This window comes from Pongo abelii, chromosome 19 (genome assembly GCF_028885655.2).
Source record: "Pongo abelii isolate AG06213 chromosome 19, NHGRI_mPonAbe1-v2.0_pri, whole genome shotgun sequence".
In the NCBI taxonomy this organism is placed as follows: domain Eukaryota; kingdom Metazoa; phylum Chordata; class Mammalia; order Primates; family Hominidae; genus Pongo; species Pongo abelii.
Window position 1 is genome coordinate 19,796,804 of NC_072004.2, and position 6,000 is coordinate 19,802,803.

The window sequence follows — 6,000 nt, forward strand, 5'->3', positions numbered from 1 at the left end:
CCCAGAACATCTCCTGGGCCAGTTCCATAAGGGGCTCAAACGAGGGAGCCTGAGCCAGACTTCTGCCTACACTAGGGATGTTCTGGGGGTCTGAGAGGATATCTGGGGCTGGAAGAAAAAAAGGCCCCCCAGGCCTGTTCCTGGATGCAGCTCCATCCACTTTGGGGCTAAGCCTGGGCTACAACAATGCCAACCAGGCTTCTTGCCATACTCGGTTTACAAAAGCCTTTCACTTACGCCATCGCATTGGCTTCTCAGAGCTGACTGCAGTAGGCAGAGTAGATGGTATGACTCCCACTTTGCAGGTGAGAACACTGAGGTTCAGAGAAGTGCCAAGCCCTGGGTCACAGGGCGTAAATGGCAGAGCCAGGACCCACCTGACTCCAGGCTGTTTCCTGGCCTCCATGAGGCCACCCACCCTATGGTGTGGTGGATGTGAGATCCTCACCGTAGGGAGGAAATTAGGGTCTGTGCCCAGGGCTGGGGAGAGCTGCCTGGATTTCTCTTTGATGGGGGTGTTGGGGTGGGAATCACCATACACCTGACTGGCTGAGTGTATTTCAGGGACGGGACAGGCTTCTCAGCACAGCATGGCAGGTCAGGCCTGGGAGGGCCCCCCAGACCTCCTTGTCTCTAATAGCGGGTCATGGTGAGGGAGGCGTCTCTGTGCCCAAGGTGACCTTGCCATGCCGGTGCTCTCCAGCTGGGTATCTGTCCCTTGCAGCGGTGGGCTTCCTCTAAGTGGATGTTAAAGGCCCATCCAGTTCATGGAGAGCTAGCAGGTCACCAGGTTTAAGGTGCAGAGGCCCTGCTCTCTGTCATCCTGGCTGAGCCCAGTGTGCAGGTTCCTGAGGGCTGGGACTCCCGGGACCCCATGGGAAAGTGTAGCCTGCAGGCCCACACATTCCCCTGTGAATCACGCCTGGCGGGACAAGAAAGACAAAAACACCCCAAACAATAAGTTTCCAGTAAAATATGACAGACATGATGAGGCGGAGGAGAGGAGGGACCTGGCTGGGAGTTGGCGCTAGCCTGTGGGTGATGAAAGCCAAGGGGAATGGAAAGTGCCAGGCCCACCCCCTACCCAGGAGTATAAAGCACTCACATCCCTTTCCAATTTACCTGAGCACCTTCTCTTCACTCAGCCAACTGCTTGCTCACTCACCTCCCTCCTCGGCACCATGAGCACCTGCAGCCGCCAGTTCACCTCCTCCAGCTCCATGAAGGGCTCCTGCGGCATCGGGGGCAGCATCGGGGGCGGCTCCAGCCGCATCTCCTCCGTCCTGGCCGGAGGGTCCTGCCGCACCCCCAGCACCTACGGGGGCGGCCTGTCTGTCTCCTCCTCCCGCTTCTCCTCTGGGGGAGCCTGCGGGCTGGGGGGCGGCTATGGCGGTGGCTTCAGCAGCGGCAGCAGCTTTGGTAGTGGCTTTGGGGGAGGATATGGTGGTGGCCTTGGTGCTGGCTTCGGTGGTGTCTTGGGTGCTGGCTTGGGTGGTGGCTTTGCTGGTGGTGATGGGCTTCTGGTGGGCAGTGAGAAGGTGACCATGCAGAACCTCAACGACAGCCTGGCCTCCTTCCTGGACAAGGTGCGTGCCCTGGAGGAGGCCAACGCTGACCTGGAGGTGAAGATCTGTGACTGGTACCAGAAGCAGCGGCCCAGTGAGATCAAAGACTACAGTCCCTACTTCAAGACCATCGAGGATCTGAGGAACAAGACGAGTGAATGGGCAGCAGAAGGTGCCATTCCATCTAGCTCCTTCTGGGAACAATAGATTCCCCAGGACACTGACACCTTAAGATTTCTCTATAAGACAGAGCCCACCCCAGATCCCTTCTTTCGAGGTCTTGGATGCCCTAAGAGTTGATCAGTGAGAGGATGCTCTCTCTTCCCCAGCCTGCTCATCCCCTTCTGATCTCAAATCCTCAGATCAAGTGAGATCAGTGATTCCTGTCCTTACATTTTACAGAGGAAGCAGTTGAAGCTTCAAGAGGTGCTGTGACCAGCTGCAGGTCACATAGCAAATTAATGGCAGAGCCAAGGCTGGGGCCCTTGTGTCCTACCTTCCAGCACAGGCAAGGAGCGAGGCTCTAACGGGACCAGGCAAGACATCCAAACCACTCATTAGCTCACTAGTCTGGGCTGTGGCTGCCGCCACCCATAGGCCTTGGTACAGGCTGGTCCCTCCCCACAGCCAGGCAGGCACGGAGAGCCTGCAGAGATAATCAGTGTGGCCCCTTGATGTGCCCTGCACAAAGGGAGCCTGGCAGGCTTGTGCCCTGACTCCAGCCCCCTCCTCACTGCTCCCACATCACCTAGGATCCCTCTCTGCGGGAGTCTGCTGGGCTCTAATGCCTTGCATGGATTAGGGAAATTCAATGATGAGGTGGGGAACTCCAATCAGACTCAGGGGCCAATATATCTTATTCTTCCCTTGAGTCCTCTTTTCTAATCCCCTGTGCCAGTTGGGTTTTATCTCTTGAGAAAGTTCCATTTGAAGTCCCATGGCCCATGAGCTTGAAAAGGAATGTGCATCTCTGCAGAGGACTGGCAGGGCTGGCTGATGCAGAGAGAAGAGAGGCCAGCTCAGGAAGGAGGGCTAGGGAGTCTCAGATTATTCTCCTTACTTGGAGGTGGGGAACTTGAAGCCCCAAGACCCATTAGGTTTTGCAGCAAGTCAGTGGCAGAATTGCGACCAGAACTCCTGGGCTTTTGATTCTAAGCCCCGGGCTGCATCTACCCCCTCTGTTGACCATGAGTTAGCAAAGTCTTAGGACAGGCCTGGGGCATCTGTTTTCCTTTAGGCTGCTATGGTCAAGTTTTGTGGGGGAAAAGGGGAATTCAGGCAAGAACATGAAGCAAGAGCTTAATGTAGGTGACAGTGAAGTCTGGCTTGTGAAGTCCATTTGAAAAATTACCTGTGCCCTTTCCATCCTGCAGATCCTCACGGCCACAGTGGACAATGCCAAGGTCCTTCTGCAGATTGACAATGCCCATCTGGCCGCGGGTGACTTCCGCACCAAGCGAGTTTGCAGTGGTGAGCCAGAACATCCAGTGTCCCCAAAGTAGGGCATTTTTGGAGCAGTGTTTCCCAAATAGAACTAGCCAGTGCCAGAATAGCTGCATGAAAACTCCCTGCGGTACTTATAAAAGAATAAGACTCTTGGGCCCCACCCTTGGAGTTTTGATTCAGCTATTTATAGCAGGTTACCTGGGTGATTCTTGTCCACAGCCAGCTTTCAGAACCGCTGCTTCAGGGAGAGGCACTTTCCACTTCCCCAACTGCCCCTGAAGTATAGGAGGGAATCATAGTTGGAGGACTTATGCATTATTTGTTGGCTGAAGCTAGAAGCGCAACCCCCTCCTGAATTCTGCAGCAAAATGAACTGCCTTATCCCCAGGCCCCAGGAATGTTCATATCTGAGCAATCCATGGGCACTGTGTTCAACCATGCCATTTTCAAGATTGGCTCCTTAAACCACCCACAAGGCACCAGCTCTGGGAGAAGCTGCAGGGAGAAGAGAACAAAGCCCTCACTGTGGTCAGGATGGGTGTCTCATTCCTTTTCTCTGGGGTCATTCCAGGTATGAGACAGAGTTGAACCTGCGCATGAGTGTGGGGGCTGACATCAATGGCATGTGCCGGGTGCTGGGGTGCTGGACGAACTGACCCTGGCCAGAGCTGACCTGGAGATGCAGATTGAGAGCCTGAAGGAGGAGCTGGCCTAACTGAAGAAGAACCACGACGAGGTGAGAACTATATGGAAAAGCCAGCTTAAAAGAAGCGCAGGGAGACTGAGTACGGTGGTGCATGCCATAGTCCCAGCTACTTGGGAGGCTGAGATGGGAAGATCACTTGAAGACAGGAGTTCGAGTCCAGCCTGTGCAACAAGGCTAGACCCTGTCAAAAAAAAAAAAAAAAAAGAGAGAGAGAGAGAGAGAAGGGAGAGTCGAGATAGAATTGTGATGGTGGGAGGGCAGTATTCAGGCCTGACTAAGGAACCCCAATCCACTGCCATGGTGGAGCTTCTGAGTATGGACTATCCCTGGCTGTGCAGGAGATGAATGCCCTGAGAGGCCAGGTGGGTGGAGATGTCAATGTGGAGATGGACGCTGCACCTGGTGTGGACCTGAGCTGCATTCTGAACGAGATGCGTGACCAGTATGAGAAGATGGCAGAGAAGAACCGCAGGGATGCGGAGGAATGGTTCTTCACCAAGGTGGGTGTCATTTGAGGTGGAAGGAACCCAGACCACCTGCCTTCTGGGGCCTTCTGGTGTGAATGTCATTCTCTTTTTTGCAGACAGAGGAGCTGAACCGCGAGGTAGCCACCAACAGCGAGCTGGTGCAGAGCAGCAAGAATGAGATTTCGGAGCTCTGGCACACCATGCAGAACATGGAGATTGAGCTGCAGTCCCAGCTCAGCATGGTAGGAATAGTGCCAGGCCCAGTGGTGCGCTCAGGACTGGCAGGGAGAGAATGGCCACACTCACTAATCCTTGATTCCCTTTCCCTCCCTCACAGAAAGCATCCCTGGAGAACAGCCTGGAGGAGACCAAAGGTCACTACTTCGTGCAGCTGGCCCAAATCCAGGAGATGATTGACAGCGTGGAGGAGCAGCTGGCCCAGCTCCACTGCGAGATGGAGCAGCAGAACCAGGAGTACAAGATCCTGCTGGACGTGAAGATGCGGCTGGAACAGGAGATCGCCACCTACCGCTGCCTGCTGGAGGGTGAGGATGCCCAGTGATTCTTGGCCCTCCCCCTAATCCACACCCCCATGGCACTGTCACGGCCCCACCATGTATCTAATGATCCTGCCCTTTTCTGTCTTCACAGCCTCTCCTCCCAGTTCTCCTCTGGATCGCAGTCATCCAGAGACCGGTAAGACCCTCATCCTTTGCAGACCTGGGCTCCAGGCCGCCCTCTGTACCCCAAGCAGGTCTAGGCATTGGATAGAGGCTCCGTGAGGGGCTGAGCTCTAGTGATGTCACCCAGTTTCCCTTGGGAACCTCCTTGGATGGAAGAAGCTATTTTCTAAACCCTCCTTAGGGCTAGGAGAGGCAGCCCCCACCTCTTACTTCTACCTGGTGTCTGTGGCAGATCCCATTGCTGTGGTGCTCAGCACCATGAACAGGGCCTTGCAGGGCTCTTCCCACCAAGACCACTCCACTGGGTGAATATGGACGGAACCAGCCGGGTGTGAGCTCTTAGGAAGCTCTAATCTGAGGACAAAGACTCTGTCTCTGACCTTTGGGAGTCCTAGTCTGAAAGAAATGTGTTGACGGTATCAGTGCTTGGGCAACAGCAGGGAGTGAAGCAGTAATCAGGGGAGAGGGCAACGGGGAGACAGTTTGAGTTTCCTCACCTTCTTGGCCTCCTTACTCCTGATTAGTCCATTGTCTGTCCACCTCTGGTAACGTCCTCTTCTGGCCTCTTCCCCAGTGACCCCCTCCAGCCACCAAATCCTCACCAAGGTCATGGATGTGCAGGATGTCAAGGTGGTGTCCACCCATGAGCAGGTCCTTCGCACCAAAAACTGAGGCTGCCCAGCCCCACTCAGGCCTAGGAGGCCCCCTGTGTGGACACAGATCCCACTGGAAGATCCCCTCTCCTGCCCCCTAAGCACTTCACACCTGGACCCTGCTTCACCCTCACCCCCTCCTGGCAATCAATACAGCTTCATTATCTGAGTTGCATAATTCTCGCCTCTGTCTGGTCTTTGTTAGGAGTGGGAATGGGGAGAAAGTGGGAGAAGCATCTCTTTCGAGCTTGTCATAGCACCTGGCTATGGCCCCTGGGACTGGGAGAAAAGTCATGTGGGTGGGTTGGGCTCAGGTCCCAGGATATCTTTCGCCATCTCAGAAGACAAAGATAGATGAGTGTACCAGGTCATATGGGGTGTCTCCTAGAGTAAGGAGGGATATTCATTCATTTCCTCACTCATGTTCATGTGTGTCCATTCATTCACCAGACATTGAGTGCCCCGATGTCAGGCACTATG

At 54.8% G+C, this 6,000-nt stretch overlaps 1 pseudogene; it reads left to right on the forward strand.

Moving 5' to 3' along the window:
• Nucleotides 1–1,181: 1,181 nt before the first annotated feature.
• Nucleotides 1,182–5,539, forward strand: LOC129051212 (keratin, type I cytoskeletal 14-like; annotated as a pseudogene).
• Nucleotides 5,540–6,000: the final 461 nt, after the last annotated feature.